Here is a 5,000-nt window from a genome sequence, read left to right on the forward strand (position 1 = left end):
TCGACGGTCACCGCGCAATGCAAGAACAGGCCAAAAACTGGCCAAAACGGCCCAAAAACGGGCCAAAACTGGCCATTTTTGGCTGCACGAGCGAGCGGCGAGCGGCGGACAGCGAGCGAAGCGAGAGGCAGCACCGTCCCTGCTATACGAAAGCCCCATCCAGCCCTGTGCCACCCGGGGGGGTTCCAGGGTGCTGAGATGGCTGACGTTTTGCTCCGCTCTCGACGGTCACCGCGCAATGCAAGAACAGGCCAAAAACTGGCCAAAACGGCCCAAAAACGGGCCAAAACTGGCCATTTTTGGCTGCGCGAGCGAGCGGCGAGCGGCGGACAGCGAGCGAAGCGAGAGGCAGCACCGTCCCTGCTATACGAAAGCCCCATCCAGCCCTGTGCCACCCGGGGGGTTCCAGGGTGCTGAGATGGCTGACGTTTTGCTCCGCTCTCGACGGTCACCGCGCAATGCAAGAACAGGCCAAAAACTGGCCAAAACGGCCCAAAAACGGGCCAAAACTGGCCATTTTTGGCTGCACGAGCGAGCGGCGAGCGGCGGACAGCGAGCGAAGCGAGAGGCAGCACCGTCCCTGCTATACGAAAGCCCCATCCAGCCCTGTGCCACCCGGGGGGTTCCAGGGTGCTGAGATGGCTGACGTTTTGCTCCGCTCTCGACGGTCACCGCGCAATGCAAGAACAGGCCAAAAACTGGCCAAAACGGCCCAAAAACGGGCCAAAACTGGCCATTTTGGCTGCACGAGCGAGCGGCGAGCGGCGGACAGCGAGCGAAGCGAGAGGCAGCACCGTCCCTGCTATACGAAAGCCCCATCCAGCCCTGTGCCACCCGGGGGGTTCCAGGGTGCTGAGATGGCTGACGTTTTGCTCCGCTCTCGACGGTCACCGCGCAATGCAAGAACAGGCCAAAAACTGGCCAAAACGGCCCAAAAACGGGCCAAAACTGGCCATTTTTGGCTGCACGAGCGAGCGGCGAGCGGCGGACAGCGAGCGAAGCGAGAGGCAGCACCGTCCCTGCTATACGAAAGCCCCATCCAGCCCTGTGCCACCCGGGGGGGTTCCAGGGTGCTGAGATGGCTGACGTTTTGCTCCGCTCTCGACGGTCACCGGCGCAATGCAAGAACAGGCCAAAAACTGGCCAAAACGGCCCAAAAACGGGCCAAAACTGGCCATTTTTGGCTGCGCGAGCGAGCGGCGAGCGGCGGACAGCGAGCGAAGCGAGAGGCAGCACCGTCCCTGCTATACGAAAGCCCCATCCAGCCCTGTGCCACCCGGGGGGTTCCAGGTGCTGAGATGGCTGACGTTTTGCTCCGCTCTCGACGGTCACCGCGCAATGCAAGAACAGGCCAAAAACTGGCCAAAACGGCCCAAAAACGGGCCAAAACTGGCCATTTTTGGCTGCACGAGCGAGCGGCGAGCGGCGGACAGCGAGCGAAGCGAGAGGCAGCACCGTCCCTGCTTATACGAAAAGCCCCATCCAGCCCTGTGCCACCGGGGGGTTCCAGGGTGCTGAGATGGCTGACGTTTTGCTCCGCTCTCGACGGTCACCGCGCAATGCAAGAACAGGCCAAAAACTGGCCAAAACGGCCCAAAAACGGGCCAAAACTGGCCATTTTTGGCTGCACGAGCGAGCGGCGAGCGGCGGACAGCGAGCGAAGCGAGAGGCAGCACCGTCCCTGCTATACGAAAGCCCCATCCAGCCCTGTGCCACCCGGGGGGTTCCAGGGTGCTGAGATGGCTGACGTTTTGCTCCGCTCTCGACGGTCACCGCGCAATGCAAGAACAGGCCAAAAACTGGCCAAAACGGCCCAAAAACGGGCCAAAACTGGCCATTTTTGGCTGCACGAGCGAGCGGCGAGCGGCGGACAGCCGAGCGAAGCGAGAGGCAGCACCGTCCCTGCTATACGAAAGCCCCATCCAGCCCTGTGCCACCCGGGGGGTTCCAGGGTGCTGAGATGGCTGACGTTTTGCTCCGCTCTCGACGGTCACCGCGCAATGCAAGAACAGGCCAAAAACTGGCCAAAACGGCCCAAAAACGGGCCAAAACTGGCCATTTTGGCTGCACGATCGAGCGGCGAGCGGCGGACAGCGAGCGAAGCGAGAGGCAGCACCGTCCCTGCTATACGAAAGCCCCATCCAGCCCTGTGCCACCCGGGGGGTTCCAGGGTGCTGAGATGGCTGACGTTTTGCCTCCGCTCTCGACGGTCACCGCGCAATGCAAGAACAGGCCAAAAACTGGCCAAAACGGCCCAAAAACGGGCCAAAACTGGCCATTTTTGGCTGCACGAGCGAGCGGGCGAGCGGCGGACAGCGAGCGAAGCGAGAGGCAGCACCGTCCCCTGCTATACGAAAGCCCCATCCAGCCCTGTGCCACCCGGGGGGTTCCAGGGTGCTGAGATGGCTGACGTTTTGCTCCGCTCTCGACGGTCACCGCGCAATGCAAGAACAGGCCAAAAACTGGCCAAAACGGCCCAAAAACGGGCCAAAACTGGCCATTTTGGCTGCACGAGCGAGCGGCGAGGCGGCGGACAGCGAGCGAAGCGAGAGGCAGCACCGTCCCTGCTATACGAAAGCCCCATCCAGCCCTGTGCCACCCGGGGGGTTCCAGGGTGCTGAGATGGCTGACGTTTTGCTCCGCTCTCGACGGTCACCGCGCAATGCAAGAACAGGCCAAAAACTGGCCAAAACGGCCCAAAAACGGGCCAAAACTGGCCATTTTTGGCTGCGCGAGCGAGCGGCGAGCGGCGGACAGCGAGCGAAGCGAGAGGCAGCACCGTCCCTGCTATACGAAAGCCCCATCCAGCCCTGTGCCACCCGGGGGGTTCCAGGGTGCTGAGATGGCTGACGTTTTGCTCCGCTCTCGACGGTCACCGCGCAATGCAAGAACAGGCCAAAAACTGGCCAAAACGGCCCAAAAACGGGCCAAAACTGGCCATTTTTGGCTGCACGAGCGAGCGGCGAGCGGCGGACAGCGAGCGAAGCGAGAGGCAGCACCGTCCCTGCTATACGAAAGCCCCATCCAGCCCTGTGCCACCCGGGGGGTTCCAGGGTGCTGAGATGGCTGACGTTTTGCTCCGCTCTCGACGGTCACCGCGCAATGCAAGAACAGGCCAAAAACTGGCCAAAACGGCCCAAAAACGGGCCAAAACTGGCCATTTTTGGCTGCACGAGCGAGCGGCGAGCGGCGGACAGCGAGCGAAGCGAGAGGCAGCACCGTCCCTGCTATACGAAAGCCCCATCCAGCCCTGTGCCACCCGGGGGGTTCCAGGGTGCTGAGATGGCTGACGTTTTGCTCCGCTCTCGACGGTCACCGCGCAATGCAAGAACAGGCCAAAAACTGGCCAAAACGGCCCAAAAACGGGCCAAAACTGGCCATTTTTGGCTGCACGAGCGAGCGGCGAGCGGCGGACAGCGAGCGAAGCGAGAGGCAGCACCGTCCCTGCTATACGAAAGCCCCATCCAGCCCTGTGCCACCCGGGGGGTTCCAGGGTGCTGAGATGGCTGACGTTTTGCTCCGCTCTCGACGGTCACCGCGCAATGCAAGAACAGGCCAAAAACTGGCCAAAACGGCCCAAAAACGGGCCAAAACTGGCCATTTTTGGCTGCACGAGCGAGCGGCGAGCGGCGGACAGCGAGCGAAGCGAGAGGCAGCACCGTCCCTGCTATACGAAAGCCCCATCCAGCCCTGTGCCACCCGGGGGGTTCCAGGGTGCTGAGATGGCTGACGTTTTGCTCCGCTCTCGACGGTCACCGCGCAATGCAAGAACAGGCCAAAAACTGGCCAAAACGGCCCAAAAACGGGCCAAAACTGGCCATTTTTGGCTGCACGAGCGAGCGGCGAGCGGCGGACAGCGAGCGAAGCGAGAGGCAGCACCGTCCCTGCTATACGAAAGCCCCATCCAGCCCTGTGCCACCCGGGGGGTTCCAGGGTGCTGAGATGGCTGACGTTTTGCTCCGCTCTCGACGGTCACCGCGCAATGCAAGAACAGGCCAAAAACTGGCCAAAACGGCCCAAAAACGGGCCAAAACTGGCCATTTTTGGCTGCACGAGCGAGCGGCGAGCGGCGGACAGCGAGCGAAGCGAGAGGCAGCACCGTCCCTGCTATACGAAAGCCCCATCCAGCCCTGTGCCACCCGGGGGGTTCCAGGGTGCTGAGATGGCTGACGTTTTGCTCCGCTCTCGACGGTCACCGCGCAATGCAAGAACAGGCCAAAAACTGGCCAAAACGGCCCAAAAACGGGCCAAAACTGGCCATTTTTGGCTGCACGAGCGAGCGGCGAGCGGCGGACAGCGAGCGAAGCGAGAGGCAGCACCGTCCCTGCTATACGAAAGCCCCATCCAGCCCTGTGCCACCCGGGGGGTTCCAGGGTGCTGAGATGGCTGACGTTTTGCTCCGCTCTCGACGGTCACCGCGCAATGCAAGAACAGGCCAAAAACTGGCCAAAACGGCCCAAAAACGGGCCAAAACTGGCCATTTTTGGCTGCACGAGCGAGCGGCGAGCGGCGGACAGCGAGCGAAGCGAGAGGCAGCACCGTCCCTGCTATACGAAAGCCCCATCCAGCCCTGTGCCACCCGGGGGGTTCCAGGGTGCTGAGATGGCTGACGTTTTGCTCCGCTCTCGACGGTCACCGCGCAATGCAAGAACAGGCCAAAAACTGGCCAAAACGGCCCAAAAACGGGCCAAAACTGGCCATTTTTGGCTGCGCGAGCGAGCGGCGAGCGGCGGACAGCGAGCGAAGCGAGAGGCAGCACCGTCCCTGCTATATACGAAAGCCCCATCCAGCCCTGTGCCACCCGGGGGGTTCCAGGGTGCTGAGATGGCTGACGTTTTGCTCCGCTCACGACGGTCACCGCACCACGCAAGAACGGACCATAAACAGGCCAAAACAGCCCAAAAACGGGCCAAAACTGGTCATTTTTGGCTGCGCGAGCGAGCGGCGAGCGGCGAACAGCGAGCGAAGCGTGAGGCAGCACCGTCCCTGCTATACGAAAG

Source organism: Musa acuminata, unplaced genomic scaffold, assembly GCF_036884655.1.
Source record: "Musa acuminata AAA Group cultivar baxijiao unplaced genomic scaffold, Cavendish_Baxijiao_AAA HiC_scaffold_482, whole genome shotgun sequence".
Lineage (NCBI taxonomy): Eukaryota > Viridiplantae > Streptophyta > Magnoliopsida > Zingiberales > Musaceae > Musa > Musa acuminata.